This window comes from Phyllostomus hastatus, unplaced genomic scaffold, assembly GCF_019186645.2.
Source record: "Phyllostomus hastatus isolate PE091 unplaced genomic scaffold, TTU_PhHast_1.1 phas_contig_86, whole genome shotgun sequence".
NCBI lineage: Eukaryota > Metazoa > Chordata > Mammalia > Chiroptera > Phyllostomidae > Phyllostomus > Phyllostomus hastatus.
Window position 1 is genome coordinate 81,550,814 of NW_025333977.1, and position 20,492 is coordinate 81,571,305.

At 39.4% G+C, this 20,492-nt stretch overlaps 1 protein-coding gene across 4 annotated transcripts in view; it reads right to left on the minus strand.

The window, feature by feature from the left end:
- USF3 (upstream transcription factor family member 3) overlaps nucleotides 1–18,300 on the minus strand; it is a 59,332-nt gene extending 41,032 nt beyond the window's left edge. For all 4 annotated transcript variants that reach the window (XM_045850802.1, XM_045850800.1, XM_045850799.1 and 1 more), the window contains exon 1: nucleotides 18,036–18,300. The gene's annotated coding sequence lies outside the window, so the exon portion shown is untranslated. The remainder of the gene's footprint in view (nucleotides 1–18,035) is intronic.
- Nucleotides 18,301–20,492: the final 2,192 nt, after the last annotated feature.

The window sequence follows — 20,492 nt, forward strand, 5'->3', positions numbered from 1 at the left end:
ACTGCAACATACAAATGATGTATCACAGAATTGTATTTGAAACTTATGCCACCCTAATAAATATAATTAACATCAAAACATTTTACAGTCAGCTTCCATATTTAAACACAGTTTTAAAAGACATTATTTTTGTTTGAAGTGTTTTTCAAAATTCTCAAACTTTGCATAATGTTGTCAGTTATTGAAACATTAGAATTCTATTTGTGTTATCATTTATATTTTTAAAGTTCTGGTTAAATAATAATTTTAAATTTCCAGGTACAATGCTCTAAGTATATATGTTGACATTTGTTTTAAATATATGTAATTTAAAATAAACAATTGCTTTTAAAAATAAATAAAAGTTCAATTGCAAAAATAATCCTTGCTCTCTGTAAAAAGTTTTAACAGCACAGATGTATATAAAGTACCAATGCCCCTCTGCTTTTAACAGTCTTGTGATATCACTTCCAGACATTTTCCCTATGTATGTCCAAGTACTTACTTATGTCCTTATTAGCAACTGTTACACTGAAGGAGCAGGACACACAAAATGCAAATAGGATAAAATAACTCCCACTGCCAGTTCAAACCTTGTCTGTCGGGTGATCCTGTTCCTTCGATAAATTTAGCACAGATCCCAAGATTTTAGTGGTTGCAATTATATAATAAAAATCCTCTAGTCATTTCTAGTCACAAAATAATCCATTGGGAATATCTCAATACATTTCCTTCTATGTGGGTAATGCCTCTCCCCACCCAGTCTCTTATACTCTCTCCCCACCTTCCAACTTCTACCTCTGTCCTCACAGCTACATTCTCTTTTTGCTGAAGTGCCCTTCCCTGCCCATCAGGAAGGCCTGGGCAGAATGCCCAGATCAGCTCCCTCCTTACACATTTTGGACCCACATTTGGTCCATAAAAACATTTACCTCTTTTAAGGCAACCACTCCTAGATATTTACCCTACAAGTATATTCATGCATATGCAGAAGACATTTATTCAAGGATATTTAAGTAGCAAAGACAAGGATAAGCTCATCACAAGGAGATTGATGAAATATGTCACAGTACTATATTGAACCATTTGGAATTGCCCATATTTGATCTATTCTGCCTCTGGAAATTGCAATTTCAGATGTTTCCATTTAATAGCTCTACTTATACAATATAGTTATATGTACTATAGATCAATGGACAGAGAGATAAATGTATATTATGCATTGTACTGTGTCTCTCCCAAATTCCTGTTGAAGTCCTAACTCCCACTACTTTGAAGTGTTACTATATTTGAAAATAAGGCTGTTTTTACAGTTTGGTCCTGAGAGTAGGCTCTAATCCAATGACTCATAAAGAAGGAGATTAGAGGGGATGGGGGTATGGGAGACTGGATAAAAGAGGGTGAAGAGATTAACCAAAGAATATACATGCATAGCCCATGGACACAGACAACAGTATGGTAAAGGACCATGGAGGGATAAGGGGTGGGGGGGGTTGCTAGGTGGAGGTGGGTGAAGGGTGGGGATATGGAGGACATCTGTAATAGTATCAACAATAAAAAGTAAAAACAGACTTCCAGCCAAGATGGAGGCGTAGGTAAATACACAGTGGCTCCTTGCACAACCAAAAGGACAACAACAAATTTAAAACAAAAAACAACCAGAACTGCCAGAAAATCCAACTATATGGAAGTCTGACAACCAAGGAGTTAAAGAAAAAACATTCATCCAGACCAGTAGGAGGGGCAGAGAGGACTTGTGGCAAGGCAGCAGCTGGCAGACTGGGTGGTCCCACATTTGCATGCAGATAAACAGGGAGGAACAACTGGGGAGCTAGACAGACTGTGTAACCCAGGGTTCCAGTGTGAAGAAAAAAAGCCTCAAACCTCTGACTAAAAACACCTGTGGGGGTTGAGGTGGCAGTGGGAGAAACTCCCAGCCTCACAGGAGAGCTTGTTGGAGAGACCCACAGGGTCTTAGAATGCACACAAACCCACCCACTCTGGAATCAGCACCAGAAGGGCCCAAAATGCTTGTGGGTAGCAGCAGAAGTGACTGAAAGCCAGCTGAGCTGACCAAGTGGCATTGTTCCCTCTTGGACCCATCCCCCACAAACAGTGCCACAACACAGTGACATGGGTTGCCCTGTCCTTTACTAGGTAACAGGCATACCGACACACAAAAAGATGGGCCAAATGAAAGAACAGATCAAAGCTCCAGAAAAAATGCAACTAAGCAGCAGATAGCCAACCTATCAGATGCACAGTTCAGAACGCTGGTAATCAGGATGCTCAGAGACATGGTCGAGTATGACTGCAAAATAGAGGAAGAAGTAAAGGCTGTGAAAAATGAAACAAAGGAAAATGTACAGGGAACCAACAGTAATGGGAAGGAAACTGAGACTGAAGCCAATGATTTGAAGCAGAAAGAAGAAATAAACGTTCAATCAGAACAGAATGAAGAAGCAAGAATTCAAAAAAATGAGAGGCTTAGGAACTTCTGGGGCAACTTTAAATGTTTCAACATCCAAATCACAGAGGTGCTGGAAGAAGAAGAGGAAGAGGAAGGAATTGAAAACTTATCTGAAAAAATAATGGAGAACTTCCTCAATCTGGCAAAGGAAATAGACTTCCAGAAATCCAGGAAGCTCAGAGAGTCCCAAAGAAATTGGACCCAAGGAAGCACACACCAAGGCACATCATAATTACATTAGCCAAGATTAAAGAGAAGGAGAGACTCTTAAAAGCAGCAAGAGAAAAGCAGAGAGTTATCTACAAAGGAGTTCCCATATAACTATCAGGTGATTTCTCAAAAGAAACTTTACTGGCAAGAAGGGGCTGGAAAGAAGTATTGGAAGTCATGAAAGACAAGGACCTACGTCCAAGATTACTCTATCCAGCAAAGCTATCATTTAGGATGGAAGGGCAGATAAAGTGATTCCCAGGTAAGGTCAAGTTAAAGGAGTTCATCATCACCAGCCCTTATTATATGAAATGTTAAAAGGACTTATCTAAGAAAAAGAAGATAAAAAATATGAACAGTAAAAGGACAAAGAACGCACAACTATCAACAACTGAACTTAAAAAAAAAAACAAAAACAAAAATGAAGTAAGCAAACAACTAGCACAGGAACAGAATCCAGAAATGGAGATCACATGGAGGGTTATCAGCAGGGAAGGGGAGGGGGGTAATGGAGAAGGTAAAGGCAATAAGTAGCATAAATGGTAGGTAGAAAACAGGGGGAGGTTAGAATAGTATAGGAAATGTAGAAGTCAACAAGCTTATATTATGACCCATGGACATGAACTAAAAGTGGGGAATGCAGGTGGGAGGGGTTATGCAGGGCGGAGGGGAATAAAGAGAGGAAAATGAAACACTGTAATAGCATAATCAATAAAATATATTTTAAAAAAATAAAAATAAAAAATAAATTAAAATGTTCTAAATTTTTTTAAAAAGGAAAGGAGACTAGAACACAGACTACACAGACATAGGAACAACCACTGGGGGGCACAGTAAGAAGGCACCATTTATAAGTGGAGAGAGGCCTCAAAAGAAATCAAACCTGCTGACCTCTTGATCTTGGACTTCTAGCAACCAGAACTGTAAGAAAATAATTTTTTGTTTAAGCCACAGTCTGTGGCATTTTGTTATGGCAGCCCTAAAATACACACACACACACACACACACACACACACACACACACAATACATATATGAATTTAAAGAGTTTCAAACTTGTATATAATATGTATTTAGTTTTTTGCCCCCCCGTTATATATGATGATGATCATTTACATATACTATGTATAAATGCAAAAACACAGAATATATCTGAAAGGATTGCCTTTGAAGAAAGGAAATGGGGAACAGGGTATATTTTCATATATAATTTTAACTTTATTCCAAAATATGCATTATTTTTTTTGAGTCTTTCTAATAAATATCTTTAAGACTATATTTCCTCTAGGTACAACTTTATCCACAGCCCAAAGGTTTTCATATGTAATATTTTCAAATCATTAATTTCTAAGTGCTACATAGTCTCCGCTGAATTTTAAATTATTGTTAAAACATTATATTAAAAACAAAAAATTAATATTATGCCTAACCATATTTCTTTTGTTTCAGGAGGAAAATTAAAGTCCCTATTATTAGGTACTCAATTCTACCTTCTCCTAGCTGGAAATAAATTTGACATTAATTTTCTTGATCTTTCTATAAAGTTATTTCTTGGAAGACCCAGAAAACCCCAGAATTATCTTCTGGAGGGCAGGCTCCTTATAGTATAGGCTTCCCTGCCTAGGTGAGTGTTCTAGGAACCCATTTGTATCAGTGCACCAGATGGTGGTGTTGTGAGAGGCTGCGTTTGGCTTCAGTGAATATTTTTCTGAAGACTCTTCCAACGCATTTGCCCATCATGGTCAGTGATTTATCAGCCCATCTGCCCACATTTCGCTGAGTGTTCAGTAGTGTTTGACCAAAAAAAAAACCTGGCATGACTCCCCCATCTGTGCCCCACCTTCCCTATTCACCCAATCTTACCCCAAGCAACCTTTTTTGCTTCCCCATTTTGTGCAAGAGGTGAAACAAAAAACAGCAGAAGTGCTAAAAGGCATCAAAATCACTGAATTCAAAAATGGTTTTGAGCAGTGGAGAAAATGCCACAATAGGTATATTCCATCAAATGGAGAGCACTTGGAAGGTGACTGAAGTTTAAACATGTAAGAATAAATACACAATTTTATATAAATAAATTCTGGGGCTTTTGGGGGGCCCCCTTGTACATCACCAAAACATGCTTTCTTTTTACTTAGAAATATATTAAAATTATTTTTCCAGGTAACATATCAACTTATTATTTTTAATACTGGTATAGCATAACATAGCATGAATGAGCCATTTTTTATTCAGCTATTTCTTATTGATGAATATTCCTTTTTGTTTCTTTTCTCCTTTTTTTCTTTTATTATTATTATTTGGCTATTAAAAACAATGTTGGTGAGGGAGGGGCTACAATAAATACTTTTCAAATTTTATCAGTCCAAGTGGCAATAAAAGGTATCTTCTTATTGCTTAACTTGCAACTCCTTGATGATAACTGAGGTTTCCACATTATGAATCATTTATCTTTTTTTGTATGATTTCAGCTTGTTTTTCCTTTTTCTTTTGTTTGTTTTTATTGTCTTGACATTTTTTGCCTTTATAATTTCAACTTTTATATTCTCTTCAACCAGAGTTGAAGTAAAAAACTTTCCAAGTAGTTAACTTGAGATTTTTGTTGTAGCTCTTTTATATGACATATTTTAAGTGTCATATGAATATTTGAGAAGAGTGTACATTATTAGCTCATTAAGTATAAAGTTTTAATAAATATTTTTAAAATTAAATGTTTATTTTCTAGAATTAAACTCTGCCTAAGAACAAATTACTATGCATTTCTTCCAATCAACATTTACCTGGACTGTGCAGATACATGATTTTCATTTTAACTCTTCGGCATTATTTTGTTTTATATTTGTCTGTAATAACACAATTTGGATATTTGTTTCTGTACAGTTTAAGAGCCTTTAAAGAAAATGAGAACTTATTCCATCACATTTATTGTAACTATTGTTACATTTGCTCATATTCTCTTCTCTATCTCCTTCCTCCTTAAATAAGTTTTTACTTTTTCTTGGCTAAATTTTTGTTTCTCTTTCTTTTCCTCAATATCTTTTTCCTCTTATATCTATTCCTTTTTTAAAAAATTTTATTGTTGTTCAGTTACAGTTGCCCAAACTTTTTCATGAATATAGTGAATTTTAAGACACATACTGTAGTAGACATTTGTTAGATATTTTCTCCTTTCCACTTCATGGAATTCCCCAATTTCCACTTAGGTATATACCCCTCCTCAACCCAAACCTGAGCTTTGGTGGCAGTCCTTGGCAAGTCTTCCCTCCTTCCTTTCCTCCCTCCTTTCCTTCCATTCTTTTTTCTTGCCACGGTGATTGTCCTTAGGTTGGTGCAATTATAGCAAAATTCAGTACATCTCTTCTGATGGTGTGGGTAGCCATGCTCTTTCTCTTCCCAATTTTAAAAAGAGAAAGTATGTAATTTCAAATACTGAACTTGCAGACATCTTTCAAAATCAGGGAAGATAGTCTGAAGATGAAGTTGACACACAAAGAAAAGCAAAGTTGAGAGGACAGAGCTGACAGAAAAGGAACTGCCTATTGATAACCTAAAATATACTAATTTTAAAATTTAAACATATGTTCTTCCTACTAAAAACAATATCTATGATCTCTTCTACCACTATATATGTTTAACATACTCTATTTCTTACCTTCCAACCATCCACTACCCACTTCTGCCAAAGACTTATTGAAACTGCGTAGAATTTTAGTTCTAGAGCTTCAGCTATCCTGCTAGATCTGTGTATGTTCAACAGCTCAGGATTTCCCTTTTTGTCCTTTTGTACCATATTTTGGAAGAACTCCTTGGTCTGATATTCTAGTCCATTAATTTGGTCATCTATTACAACATGCTGTTATTCAGCTTATTATTTTTCTTCCAGAAAATGTTTTTAATTGCTAAAACTTTCTTTTCTTGTTTTTTTTTTCATAACACCTGATTGCTATTTTATGGAAATTATATTCTCTCAAATCCTTGAGGATATTTTTGAACAACAAATATTATCTTTTATCTGCTATATTCAATTTATATTCTCAAAGATTGACTCCTCTCTTTAGATTAGTGTCCCTCTTTCATCCTGTTTTTTCCCCCCTCAAATATTTAGCAACTTGGTTAACCAAACTGGTGGCTAAAGTTGGTTTCCCCAGCAGTGGTTCTCAACTCCGAATGCACTACAGAAATCACCTTTTTCAAAATTTAAAAAAAAAAAGGAAAAGAAAGTTCCCTGGGTGATTTTAATATGCATCCACCACCAAGAACCAAGAACCACTCCTTTAATACTATATGTCAAAATCACTCTTCTCTCTGCCATGAATGTGTATGCTGATTATGAGTTCTAGCTATGAAGGGAATCACACATGAATGGAGGTGTGTTGTAGCTATGTACTTTCTGATGGAACGAGGTCTACATTCAAAGCAGCAACTAGAAGTTTTCTAAGGTATAACCCTGATTCTCTCTCTGGCCCAACAGCCTATGACAGAGATACCCTTAACTTATATAAACAGGTTCTAGCAGCTTACCCTGTGATTGAGCACTGTAATTAGCCATTGTAAATGGTCCTGGAACAGTTGTTCTGAAGTCTGGTAATTAATTACCTTTTGACCATTGCTATGGTCTGAATGAGATTAATGCCACTAGAAAAGAGGGCTCAGAGAGCAACTTGCTCCTTCCACTACATGAGGACATAACAAGAAGTCAAGCAGTCTACAAACACAGAAGGCCTTCGCCAGCATCCAACCATGCTAGCAACCTGATTTGGACTGATAGCCTCTAGACTGTGAAAAATAAATGTCAGCTGTCTATAAGCCACCCAGTCTGTGGTATTTTGTTATAGCAGCCCAAATAGACTGAGACAACCAACCTCAACCTCCTCCTACTTTATTGCAAAATCTCTGAGCTTTGCAGTTGTTCCAGAATTCTGTTAGGAAAACTCACTTTTTTAGCATTTCCCCTTTAAGCCTGTATTGGGTTGCAGATTTCACACTGTAAGGTTCTGTCATCAATCTGACCCCATATGCTTTGCATTTTTCATAAATTCCTCAATGCTTTTTGATCTTTTGATGACACCCTTCCCAGCTTTCCAACACTAATAAAGATGTATCATTATTTCCCTATTTTCTTATTCTTTGTTACTTAACTCAGTTTTTCTCATTATATGAATAAAACATCCTTATATTAAACTACTCAGATCACACTGAAGGATTTAAGTTGTAAAAGAAGTAGTCTTCTCCACCAATTTTCTTCCTTAAATTTGCTGTTAACTCTACTCAAGTAATAAATGACTGCTACGTTACTATTTTTCCCCTTTTCGTACTTTTTTCTTTGGAAATGAGTACTAAGTCTAGCCTACACTCCAGAATAAAAAGTAATCTCCATCTCTTGGAAAGGAGAGTATCTAAATATATTTTTTAGAATCCTTAAAGAATTCTTCTCCCCCATTTATTTATTTAATCTTATTTTATATCTGTATAGACTCAAGGATATTTATTTTATTCTTTGGGCCAAAATTTAATTCTATTGTTAATAATTTATTGTTCAAGTTGTCTGAACTTTGGTCACAGGGTGCTCTTTCAGGTTGGCTCTTGTGTCTTTCTGACATGGTCCTGCACCTCTCTCCCACCCCTGGTTTTAGTACTATCTTACTTTTTGGCCCTGTAAGATGCTCCAGGCCCATCTTGTGAGATATATATGCATCCTATGTGATAGGATATCACATATATATCCTACATGATAGGAGATACACACACACACACACACACACACATATATATATATATATTCATTCATTCTCCTATTGGTTCTATTTTTCTGGAGAACCCTGACTAATATAGTGGGTAATCAATGAGGACATTGATGAAGGAATGAATGACTGGGGTCGGGTCAGTAATTTTTTTAAAGCTCCTGAAGTGATTCTGAGGCACAGCCAATGTAATCACTAACAGATTCTCTCCCTCTCAAGTCCATACATATCCTTTCTTCACATTAATGAATCAGTGGTACAGTAAAATGCGAACAGCCTTTGATATCAGGCATAGGATCAAATCTCAAAGCTGACATTTACTATCTACTTGGTTTTAAAATAAGTATTACTTAAAGTCTGGGCATCCTCACATTTAAAACTGGGATATCATCACCAACCCCTCAGAGAACTGCTAAAAGTTTACATGATAATATATTTAATGGATATAGCAAAGTGTCTGGTACATAGCAAGGGCTTAATAAACGTTAGTTGTGTTTTTTCATTTCCCCCCTAATTCACTGGGAAGTTGGAGGGTATATGGTATGATTTCCTTAACTGGATCCTACATTTATCATATCAAACTTCTAACTATACATCTACACTTTCAGAACATCCTAAATCTAACTCCACCATCTGTGGAGAGGGACTCTGTACTTTATTCTTTCCTCGTTAGTACTTTATTTCCTCCCTAACCATTTTTTTTTTGCTTCCAAAATGAAAAAGATTTCTTCATACTAAACAAGAACTTACTGCCTTTTTATCCTGTTTCTCTACTACTATTCCTGTTAAACTTCTCACCTTTCTTTCATTGGCTAGTCCCTTCTAAACCCATGGCAGTGTGCCCTCTGATTGTTCTGCCAACCGAAACTGTTTTCTTACAGGTCAAGGACTATTTTTCACCAAATCAAAGGGCCTTTCTTGTCTTCCTTCTCCTCTCTGCAAGATTTGAGGATGCTGAACTCTCCCTTTTCTGGAAATTCTCTCCCAGGTTGTCTTCCTCTTTTCCAATTATACATCATCTTTCTCTAATGTGAATCCTTGTCTTTCACTTTGACTTCCAAAGCTCAATGCTCTTTTACTTTCTTTCTACAAAGTTTCAAATTGTTTCTGTGTAAAAGTCATTATGTTTTTATAATAAAACTACCTTTCAACACTGATCTTCCTCCAAATCTTTGGGTAGGCTAAGATATCTTCAGAACATTTCATTTCAAAGCCAGTTAACAAATCTGTTTGCAACATGATAATCTGCCTTGACTCTTGAGAGACCTATTTACAATTACTCCATTTCATCAATTATATCAAACTTTCCCTGGCTCTCAACCCCAAAATAATCTTCAAATCTTTTCACCAAATCCATTTAATTATTTTTGCAATCTTTTTCTCTTGTTCATTACTACCACCTTAGATTAGACCCTGTTTTACATACGTCTGGCTCTTACTCTCTTGCTCCAAGTCTTTTCCCTCTTCTTCAATGGTTTTACATTCCAACATCTCAGCAATCTAGCCAATTCACACATATTCCAACATGTACTGCTCCTGGTCCAAAATCTACAGCAATGTTTTCCAACAACCACTGCATCAAGTCCAAACTCTTGGGTCCTATCTTTCATGACTCTACCTAACACTACCTTCTTCACTGGCCAGTCTCACACCTAGTACAACACACAAATGAACAGGGTCATATAACTAACTAATCATGTCATCTACTCTTCCCTCCTCTCCAATTCAGACAGGTTCTTCCCACTGCTCCTTATTAGCTACAGCATTTTCTGCTGTATTTCTCCTGCATTTTCAAAGTGAAATGACATTTTTACTTTGCTTATCTAAATCCTATTAACTCATTAAAGCCCAGTGTGAGTCTGCCTTCCTCTATAAAACCTTCTTTAACATTTCTAGCCAACACAATACCCTCTACCTCTGTTCTAGACTCTAGCTCTCCCACTTCTCAGTGATCTTGTTACAAAATATATTTTTCTCTTACATGTTATTAATCTCTCCTTCCCTCTTAGTGCTTTTTCATTCAAGATATCCCCATTTTTTCCATTAAAAAGGAAAAATGAGGACTTCCAGCCAAGATGGAGGTGGAGGTAGATATGCTTCACTTCCTCTCACAATCAAAAGAAGGAAAACAACCAATTTGAAAACAAAAAACTCTGGGAACCAGAACTGCCAGAAAATCAAATTGTATAGAAGTCCAACAACCAAGGAATTACAGAAGAAACATTCATCCAGACTGGTAGGAGGGCCAGAGACAGACTGTGGGCAGCCAGGGTGGAAAGGGCGGTCAAGCAAGGCAGTGACAGGAGGGCAGCAGGAGGACAAGGTGGCCCCACATTTATGTAAGGATAACCGGGAAGAATAACTGGGGAGTGAGACAGACTGGGCAACCCAGGGTTCTAGCACAGGGAAATAAAGTATCAAAGCCTCTGGCTATAAAAACCTGTGTGTGTTGCAGAGGTGGGAGAAACTCCCAGTCTCACAGGAGAGTCCATTGGAGGGACTCAGGGTCCTAGAATGTACTCAAATCTGCCTACCCAGGAATCACCACCAGAAAGGCATAATTCACTTGTGGGTAGCAGGGGAAGTAACTGAAAGTGGAGTGTGAGGCGAGCAAGCAGCATTGTTCTCTCTCTGACTCCTCCTCCACATACAGTGCCACAACCAAGAGAAGTGGGCTGCCCTACCCTGACAAATACCCAAGGCTCCACCCCATACAATGTTAACAGGTGCACCAGGACAAAGAAACATGGCCCAAATGAAAGAACAAATCAAAGCTCCAGAAAAAGAATTAAGTGACAAGGAGATAGCCAACCTATCAGATGCTTACAGTGGTAAAACACTGGTAATCAGGATGCTTACAGAAATTTTGAGTACAGATGCAAAATAAAGGAAGAAGTGTCAGGCTATATAAAGTAAAATAAAGGAAAATGTACAGGGAACCAACAGTGATGGATGGGAAGGAAATTGGGACTTAAATTAATGATTTGGAACAGAAATAAGAAATAAACATTCAACCGGAATAGAATGAAGAAACAAGAATTCAAAAAATGAAGAGAGGCTTAGGAACCCTTCAGAGCTTTAAATGTTCCAACATCTGACTCATAGTGGTGCCAGAAGGAGAAAAGGGAAAGCAAGAAATTGAAAGCTTATTTGAAAAAATAATGAAGGAAAACTTCCTCAATCTGGTGAAGGAAACAGACTTCCAGGAAGTCCAGGAAGCTCAGAGAATCCCCAAGAAGTTGGACCCAAGGAAGCACACACCAAGACACATCATAATTAAATTACCCAAGATTAAAGAGGAGAGAATCTTAAAAGCAGCAAGAGAAAAGAAGACAGTTACCTGCAAAGGAGTTTCCATAAGTCTATGAGCTGATTCCTCAAAAGAAACCTTATAGGCAAGAAGGGGCTGGAGAGAAGTATTCCAAGTCATGAAAGGCAAGGACCTACATCCAAGATTACTCTATCCAGCAAAGCTATCATTTAGAATGGAAGGGCAGATAAAGTGATTCCCAGGTAAGGTCAAGTTAAAGGAGTTCATCATCACCAGCCCTTATTATGTGAAATGTTAAAGGGTCTTATCTAAGAAAAAGAAGATTAAAAACTATGAACATTAAAATGGTAACAAACTCACAACTATCAACAACTAGACTTAAAAACAAAAACAAAAATGAAGTAAGCAAACAACTAGAACAGAAACAGAATCACAAAAATAGAGATCACTTGGTAGGAGGTCAGCCAGAGGTGGAGGGGGTAAAATAAGGGAAAAGGTACAGGGAATAAGAAGCATAAACGGTCAGAACAAAATAGACAGGAGGAGGTTCAGAACAGTATGGGAAATGGAGAAGCCAAATAACTTGTATGTACGACCCATAGATGTGAACTTAAGGGAGAGGAATGCTGGAGGGTAGGGGGCTACAGGGCAGAGAGGAATAAAGGGGAGAGAAAAAAAATGGGACAACTCTGATAGCATAATCAATAAAAATTTTTTTTAAAAAGGAAAAGTATTGTTTTTTCTCACCTTGCCACAGCTTCTCAATGTCCCCATTCTTTCTCCCTCCCAACCATCAGGCTCCTTCACTGTTCTTTCTTTCTCACTTTCCATTCACTCTTTACCTTGGTGTTACCTGGCTTTTATTACTAAAACTGCTTATATCAAACTTACCAGAAGATGTCCACAGTGCCAAATCCAATAAACTTTGTAGGAAAGATCTTGTGTTTGGCCTTCTGGCAACACCACCTCACTGTTTCTTTGGAGAACCTCTCTGCCTCATTCCTGTGGTCTGATGGATCCATAAAATATGGGCTCACCTCCGTGTGGGCAAAGGGCTGACCAATATGTCTCTGCCCAGGAAGAAAAACTGGCTGAGACTGAGTTAGCCTCATGGACCCATGTGATCCTAAAAAGCTACTGTACCCTGGCCTTTCCAAGGCTTCATTACTCTATCTTGCTTTGCTTCTGCAAGTTTACCTAGCATCTATATCAATAAATTCCCCTTTTCTGCTGAAGTTAGCCAGAGGCAATTTCTGTTGGTTATGACCAAAGAGAAATTGGTCCTGCAAGTAAAGACAGAAGTGGTACCTCCCATTACACTACAAACTTCTTCTCCCTGTCCCTTTACTGCAGTTTCTGTTTAAGAAATTACAGTAGCTAAGGGGTGAAAGCTTTTGCCAGGGGATCCAATAGTGGATTCATTCATTGGAAGGTAAGGACATTTGGGGCTCGCCATGAAACCACAACAGACAAAAGGGAAGTTACAAGGAGCATAGATGGGAATTGTGAGGATCCTGGGCACCTTTCTGTACTAACACTAGCAAGAAAGTAACCAGTAGACTGCTGCCACTGGTAGGCACAGGCAAGATCTGCAAAAGCTCAGAACTTTCAGGGATAAAAAGTTTGCGAACTACATGTCTCAGGCTCCCAAATTCATGCTCTGTAACATAAGACTTTCTAGTAATATCAATTTACCTGTGCCCTAGCTGGTGTGGCTCCATGGATTGAGTGCCAGCCTATGAATCAAAGGGTCACTGGTTGGATCCCCAGTCAGGGCACATGCCTGAGTTGCGGGCCAAGTCCCCAGTAGGGGGCATGGGAGAGGCAACCACACACAGATGTTACTCTCCCTCTCTTTCTCTATCCCTTCCTCTCGCTCTAAAAATAAAATAAAATCTTTAAAAAAATCTACTTGCAGTTCCTTAATCAAGAAATTCCCTTTCTCATTTCCATGTCTTTGTATCTGCTTCTTTGGAATGCTCTTATCAATGTTCCATCTGGGAACTCCTAATTATCCTCTTTGAAACTTTCTGATCCCTAGAGGTTGTTCCCAAATATCCTGACATAATATTCTACAATGTCTTAACATGAAATACACTCTCTATGCTTACTGGATTTTCCCACAAGACTATAAGCTTCTAAATGGTAGAAATCACAACTTTCATATTTATATTCTCAACAATTAGTACTCAGTATGGGAGTACTAAATGTCTACTAAAAGAATATCTGTTCTTTTCTTTTTCTTTTTCAAGATTTTATTTATTTTTGAGAAGGGAAGGAAGGGAGAAAGAGAGGGAGAGAAACATTAATGTGTGGTTGCCTCTCCCATGCCCCCTACTGGGGACCTGGCCAACAACCCAGGCATGTGCCCTGACTGGGAGTTGAACCAGAGACCCTCTGGTTTGCAGGCCAGCACTCAACCCACTGAGCCCCACCAGGCAGGGCTGAACATCTGTTCTTTCTTAATTTTCTATGGTTTTAACCACTGCATTTTGGGCACTTATATTTAAATTAGCATCTAATAAATACTGTGTTCCATTCCTTAATTATTTGATATGGTATTTCCTAATTCTTTCAATAAGCCTGAAAACTTAAGAGCTGAGTCCACACCATTTACTAGTTCTTTATTCTCTTTAGTACGTCAGAGTGCTGGGCACATGGCACACACTCAATAAATACTTGATGAACTGAATTAAAAACACAGTATTAGCACGTTAATAGGAGCAACATATCATGCCCTACTGATCTAATTAAAAGATCTGGCCTTCTAAAGTGGTGCAAGTGTACCCATATGGAAAATTTAATGAGAAAAAGAAAAATTATCCAATTGGACAGTTAACAGCTTTTCTCTGAGCAAGAATTCCACAAATATTTTATAGATAACAAGAGTCAATCTCTAAAACTTATAGTAAAAAATTCAAGGTATAGCCCTGGCTGGTGTGGCTCAGTGGATTGACTGCCAGCCTACTAACTGAAAGGTCTCCAGTTTGATTCCCAGTCAGGGTACATGCCTGGATTGCAGGCCAAGTCTCCAGTTGAGAGGCAACGGATCAATGTATCTCTCACACATCAATGTTGCTCTCCCTCTCTAAAAATAAATAAATAAATAAAATCTAAAAACAAACAAAGACAAAACTGCAAGGTATATATCCCCATGCATTTTACAACAAGGGTTTAAGGGGCCTGTCACAACCATAATTACTTAAATTCCACTGACCCTTAACACATCCATAATAGGAGTAAAATACATAAGACTGTTTAATAGCAAAATTAATTAATGCCAAATCAGTCTATTTTAAAGATGTATACAGTTATCTTTTCACAATATATACCAAAACAGTTGTTTACTCATACAACAAACATTTAAGTGCTTACTAATGACAAGTGCTGTTAGGGCCCAGGAATACAAAGATGAAGAGAACACAGTTCCTATGTTGGTGGGGTTCTAGCTCTGCCATATTGCAATGGTATTAAAGAACAGGATGTGAATTGTACCTCTTGGAGTTGCTCAACATGCATGCTCTGGGGGTAGCAGTCTGGTGGAAAAGGTGGATAAACACATACTTCAGGAAATGTGGTTAGTGTTAACACAGAAATAAGTACAAGCTGTTGTGGATCCACAGAAAACAGTCAACCTACTGAAGAAATCAGGAAAAGATATTGAAGAAACTGACTTCCACACATGAATTCAATGCAAGTTAAGGTGTGAGGAAGATACCAAGACAGAAACATCTGGGATGGAATCAAACCTGAAAATGTGGTTGTGAGCAGAGTCAGTAGGGTTCCAAAGCAAACCAATCAACTCAAAGCAAACCGTTGTAGAAGGACCCCAAAATAAAATACTCCTTGCTGTTAAGTTTGATAATAATGAAACATACATACAAAAGATTTTAAACCACCACATAGTAGAAGCATAAACGGAGTCTTTTAAACAACAGATGGCATCAGAGTTCAAAGACAGCCAGTCAATCACTAAAAGTAGAGTTTAAAAGTATTGATGGGGAGAGTGAGGAGAGGGAGGGACCTTGCTATGCTGAGAAAGACCAACATTGTTAACAAAAGCAGGGATTCAAACTGCTTGCAGTGGGACCACTGGGAGGTCCAAAGACTCCTGTTGGGAAGCACTGGGGAAAAAGATGGACAGGTAAGTGAAGGCCTAATTTAGAAGAGACTGGACCACAAGCCTAGCAGACTGAACATTGTTCTAGACTAGCAGTTTTCAACTGGTATGTCACAAGAATTTTTAGTGTGCAATACTTGACTATTTAGTCAGGAGCACTGACCTCTTTTTTTTTTCCCTTAGGCTGTCAAATATAAAAATGACAACAGCCAACACAACCATAGTTGTCCAGTGTGAATGAATCAAAATTACACCTATTTTTTTGCCAGATTGCCAAAACATACATTTTTTTTTGGTATGCTGTAGAATTTTAGTAATTAGTTTATGTGTGCCATGAAGTGAAAAAGGTTGAAAATCACTATTCTGGATCAACAGTAGTTCTTAACCCTGACTACTGAATAGAAACACCTAGTGATATTTAAAAAAATACCCATGGGTGAGACTCACCCCATATCCAAAGTAAGAGAATCTCAGGTTGGGGTTGGGAGTGGCCTGAGCATTAAAATGCAAAAGCACACAAGGTGATTTTAATGTACAGTCTGGATTGAGAACCAGTGTGCTATACGAAAGGAAGGTAAGGTAAGGCCTAACAGATATGGTTAAGATCCAAACCTGATTTCATTCAGTTCCTGTTTGTAAGCAACAATTTTGAGTTCATTATCCGGTGAAGCTTATCTTCTAACCCGAGTTAAACATTTTCAATTTTAGTGTTTATTTTCCCTTATTGACAATGTTAAGCTCTGAAAAGAGGAAAATAAACCTATAAATTTCTCTTATTTGACTATTTCACTGATTGCACAGCCTGCAACTTTTAATTTTATTTCCATGATGTCCCATAGACAACTAACTGCCCTTCGATTCCAGCAATAAAGCACCTCTATATTAAAGAATGTTCAAGGCTGCATTCATGTATGGATTTTATAAAATTTCTCTTTCAAGTAGAGTAAGAATGTAATACCTACCCATACCAAAATCACAATGCTTAGACTAAAGCAAAATATGAGATTAAGTATTCATTCTTGTAGCACCTGGAGACATTACATCGTACTTGTTTCTAGTTTCAGAAGTGCTATAATTACAAAGTAATTTGCTTATTTCACAACAAATACTTTCAGAGTACTTCCCAAATAAAGGGAAACAAGAATGTATCTCGTATAGCAACTCTGTATTGCATTGAACAAGTGTCACGTGTAGGAGGAAAAAGTCATCAAAGTGACTGGAGAGTATGTCTGCCTGTTGATCCCTCAAAAACCAGGTTTGTCTTTTCCTTACTTGTTTTTTAAGAAAAAGCATAGGTATGAATATACTTTAGGTTCCATGTTACTCACTGAAGGGTTTATTCAAGAAGTCTGTACTTTGTTTACAGGTAAGAAACCGTCTTCTTTTTATGCAAACTTAAGTTAGCCACAACAGTCTTGTTTTGTAGGGTGTTAGATCACTATATCTACTTAATGGTAAAAACGGTATGAGAACATAAGTTGGAAGCCTGTAACTGGGAGTCCACACACAGGCTTATGCAGTTTCTTATTTCCAGATGAAGTTAATAAATCCAAAGGACCCTACCACAGTGTAACCGCAGACGACGGTAAGTGGAGAAGGTAAAAAGGGGTCAGTGAGTATGGAAGAACCCAACAATCAAAATATTACACGTGAACGAGAGTGCAGAAATATTTCTTGGAAATATGGAAAAAGATTCCAAGAGTTGGCTATTAGCTTCCATCGTTCCTATTCAGAAAAGAAAAGAATGGCTTCCAATAAGAAAACGCAAGCCTAACTCTCATAGGGGTGAGAGTTAAAAAGCAAATCACGTGAGTCTGACCAGAGGGTCCTAAGGAAATTTAGAGAGTAAGGAAAGAAGAGGGGATAAAAGAGACAGGAAAAGGTGCACAAGGCGGGCAAGGGCCATCCGGTGTGAACCTAGAGCCCAGCTCTTTATGCACCCAGGGCAGCGTGAAGCCTCTCTCGCCCCACGCGCATCTGGAGGCCGGGGAGCAGCGCAAGTCCCCCACGGGCCTGGCACCAGGGGGCGCGGGGCGCCCAGAGGTCAGAGAGAAGAGGGATGCAAACACCCCACCAGGCTTCGCAAGCAGGGGTCCCCACGAAAAAGGCATACTTTTCGCAGCCCTAGCCTCTGGGAGCTGGGAGGGGGTGGGTGGAGCAGAGCCCGGAGCCGCCCCCCGGAGCCGCCCTCGCAGCCCCGGCCCCCGCCCCCCCGCTCCGGCTGTCAGCGACCCCCTCCCGCACTCACCCGCGGGCTGCGCAGTCTCGGCCGCGGCGGCAGCAGCGGCGGCGACCCCCGCCTGGGTCATGATCCCAGGCGGGTACGGCAGGGATGTCCGACCGCCGGGGCGAATCTCTCCCTCTGCGGCCGCCCCCTGCTCCTCTGGGGCTGGGGGAGCGCGGGCCCAGGCCCTCCTCTCCCCCCGCCCCCGCCGCCTCTTCTGGCGGCCACCGCAGCCGCAGCGAGCCGAAGCCCTCAAGGCAGGAGACCCGGTGGCAGCGCGGCCTCAACTTTCCCAGCCCCCCTCCCCCCGCCCCTCCCCGCCCCTCAGCGGCCGCTGCTCTGCACGCGAGCAGCCTACCCTGGGTGCGCCGCACTCCCGCCCCTGCCACTCAGCTCACCAATCCGACTCCGGGGAGACTACCGTAATAGCCAATCAAGATAAGGAATGCCGTTGTGCTAGGCTAGAGGGCGGGAGGAGGTGAAGGGAAAACCGAAGAGTGAACGAGCCTCAGGCGGCCCAATGAGGACGGCCAGGGGGCGGAGGTGTGCAAGTTGGGTTGAAGGAACAGGAAATATTCTTAAAGGTAGAGTGATGGGCAGGAAGGAAAGCCATTAGATGAATGAGAAAGAGGTGGGCCTGGTTTCTTAAAGGGGACGCCTTGAAATCCTATAAACGGAGGTGTTTTAAGAAACTTCTTTGTATCTTGTTCTTCGTTATGCTTTCCACTTTCTGTAGACGTTTGTAAGTGGAAAAACTGAAAAGGAAGAGGGTAGGGAAGGCTTCAAGAATGATTAGAGAGCTCCTCTTTGCCTAGAGGGTAGGAAGGCGGGACGTGGCTTCTGTGACAAGAAGTGAGAAAGAAAAATGAGACTTCAGACGTCTCCGACTGCCCTTTCACTGCAAGATCGCTGAGGACCAAGCTGCCCGAATTTGTGGGCTGTGGTCATGTCATCCTTCAATTTGCAAAAATACAAAATAAAATATAAGTTAAAAAATCACGAATTCCCATGAACGGGAGATGACTGTGTTCAGAATATCCTGGGGGCCTCCCAGCTGGGAGAAAGGAATATGTGGCATTGGGAGATGAGTTTTGGGGTCCTAGTGACCGAGATCTAGGAGATGTAGAGCTGCGGTGATGGAATGAAGATCTGAGGGTCTCCTAATTCCAGGATGGGTTTGGAGCCTTGGAACCGTGGCCGTAACTCCGGTTTCCGGATTTCGCTTAATATTTCACAACCGCTCCCCTCCTGAAACAGGTGCCCTCCACCTAGTGGTAGTGGTCAAAGATTACCAAGTGTTTCCACACCCAGGTTTTTAACGTTCCAGATCTTAGATGTCCAAGAGCTAGACCAGGTAACTTCCAAAAGGGGAACACAGGGCATGGCATACTGGGAATTAATTGAGCCTGTGTAAAGAGGAAGCTGACCTTGTATTGAGAAAAAGTGTAAAATTAAGCAGTAACATCTTATGTTTGTACAGCAGCTTAAAAGCTATATTGAACCCTGGCCAAGGAGCTTAGTTAGAGAATCTGTCCTGTCAGGACTGCAGTTCAATCCCACGTCAGGGTACGGGTACATCAGAGAATCAACCAATGAATGCATAAATAAGTGGAATAACAAATCCATGTTTCTTTATCTCTCAAATCAATTTTTAAAAATTAAGAGCTATGAGGAAACAGAAGGCCTTAAATTTACTTACAAATTGTGGCAGCATAAAGTAGTCTGGAAATTTTCTTTAACTGTTTAAATTCTTGGCATATGAAGTTCTAATTTGCCTCTGAATGAACTTAGCACATCGAAATCAAAGCTGCAGCTCTGGCTGGTGTGACTCAGTGGATTGAGTGCTACCTTGTGAATCAGAGGTTCACCAGTTGGGATTCCTGGTAGGGACGCCTGCCTGGGTTGCAGGCCAGGTTCCCAGTGGGGGGCGTGCAAGAGGCAACCACACAGTGATGTTTCCCTTCTGCCCTTTCTTCCCCTCCAAAAATAAATTAAAAGTTTTTTTTTTTTTTAAAGCTGCAGGTAAAACCCTAGGATTCTGAGCCTAATGATACTAATAGCACCTCCATGAGTAGTATTGGTATGTAGGAAATCATTTCGTCTGTGATCAAAATATATAAAGTATTCTGGTTTAAAAATTACTCTGGTTGATATCTCACATCTATGGTTATGTATGATTTTCTAAGCAACTGCATTGTATGGAATCTTAAGTAACAAATACCTGTAAGTTTTAATGGCTCAGAAAAGACGACTTGAGATTCTTTGAACCACCATTAAATGCACATTAATACCCATCTGATACAATTTAGAAGTTTTGAATAAGACAGATTTTTACTTCATAAGTTCTCAATGTTAGCTCTTTAATGCTCATTCCTGACTGAAGCTTATATCCCATCATGGATATTTTCATTGTCTTTGCCCATACAATATCGGTTTACTGTACCATAGACACGAGAGGGCATCAAATAATCTCACTAGTCC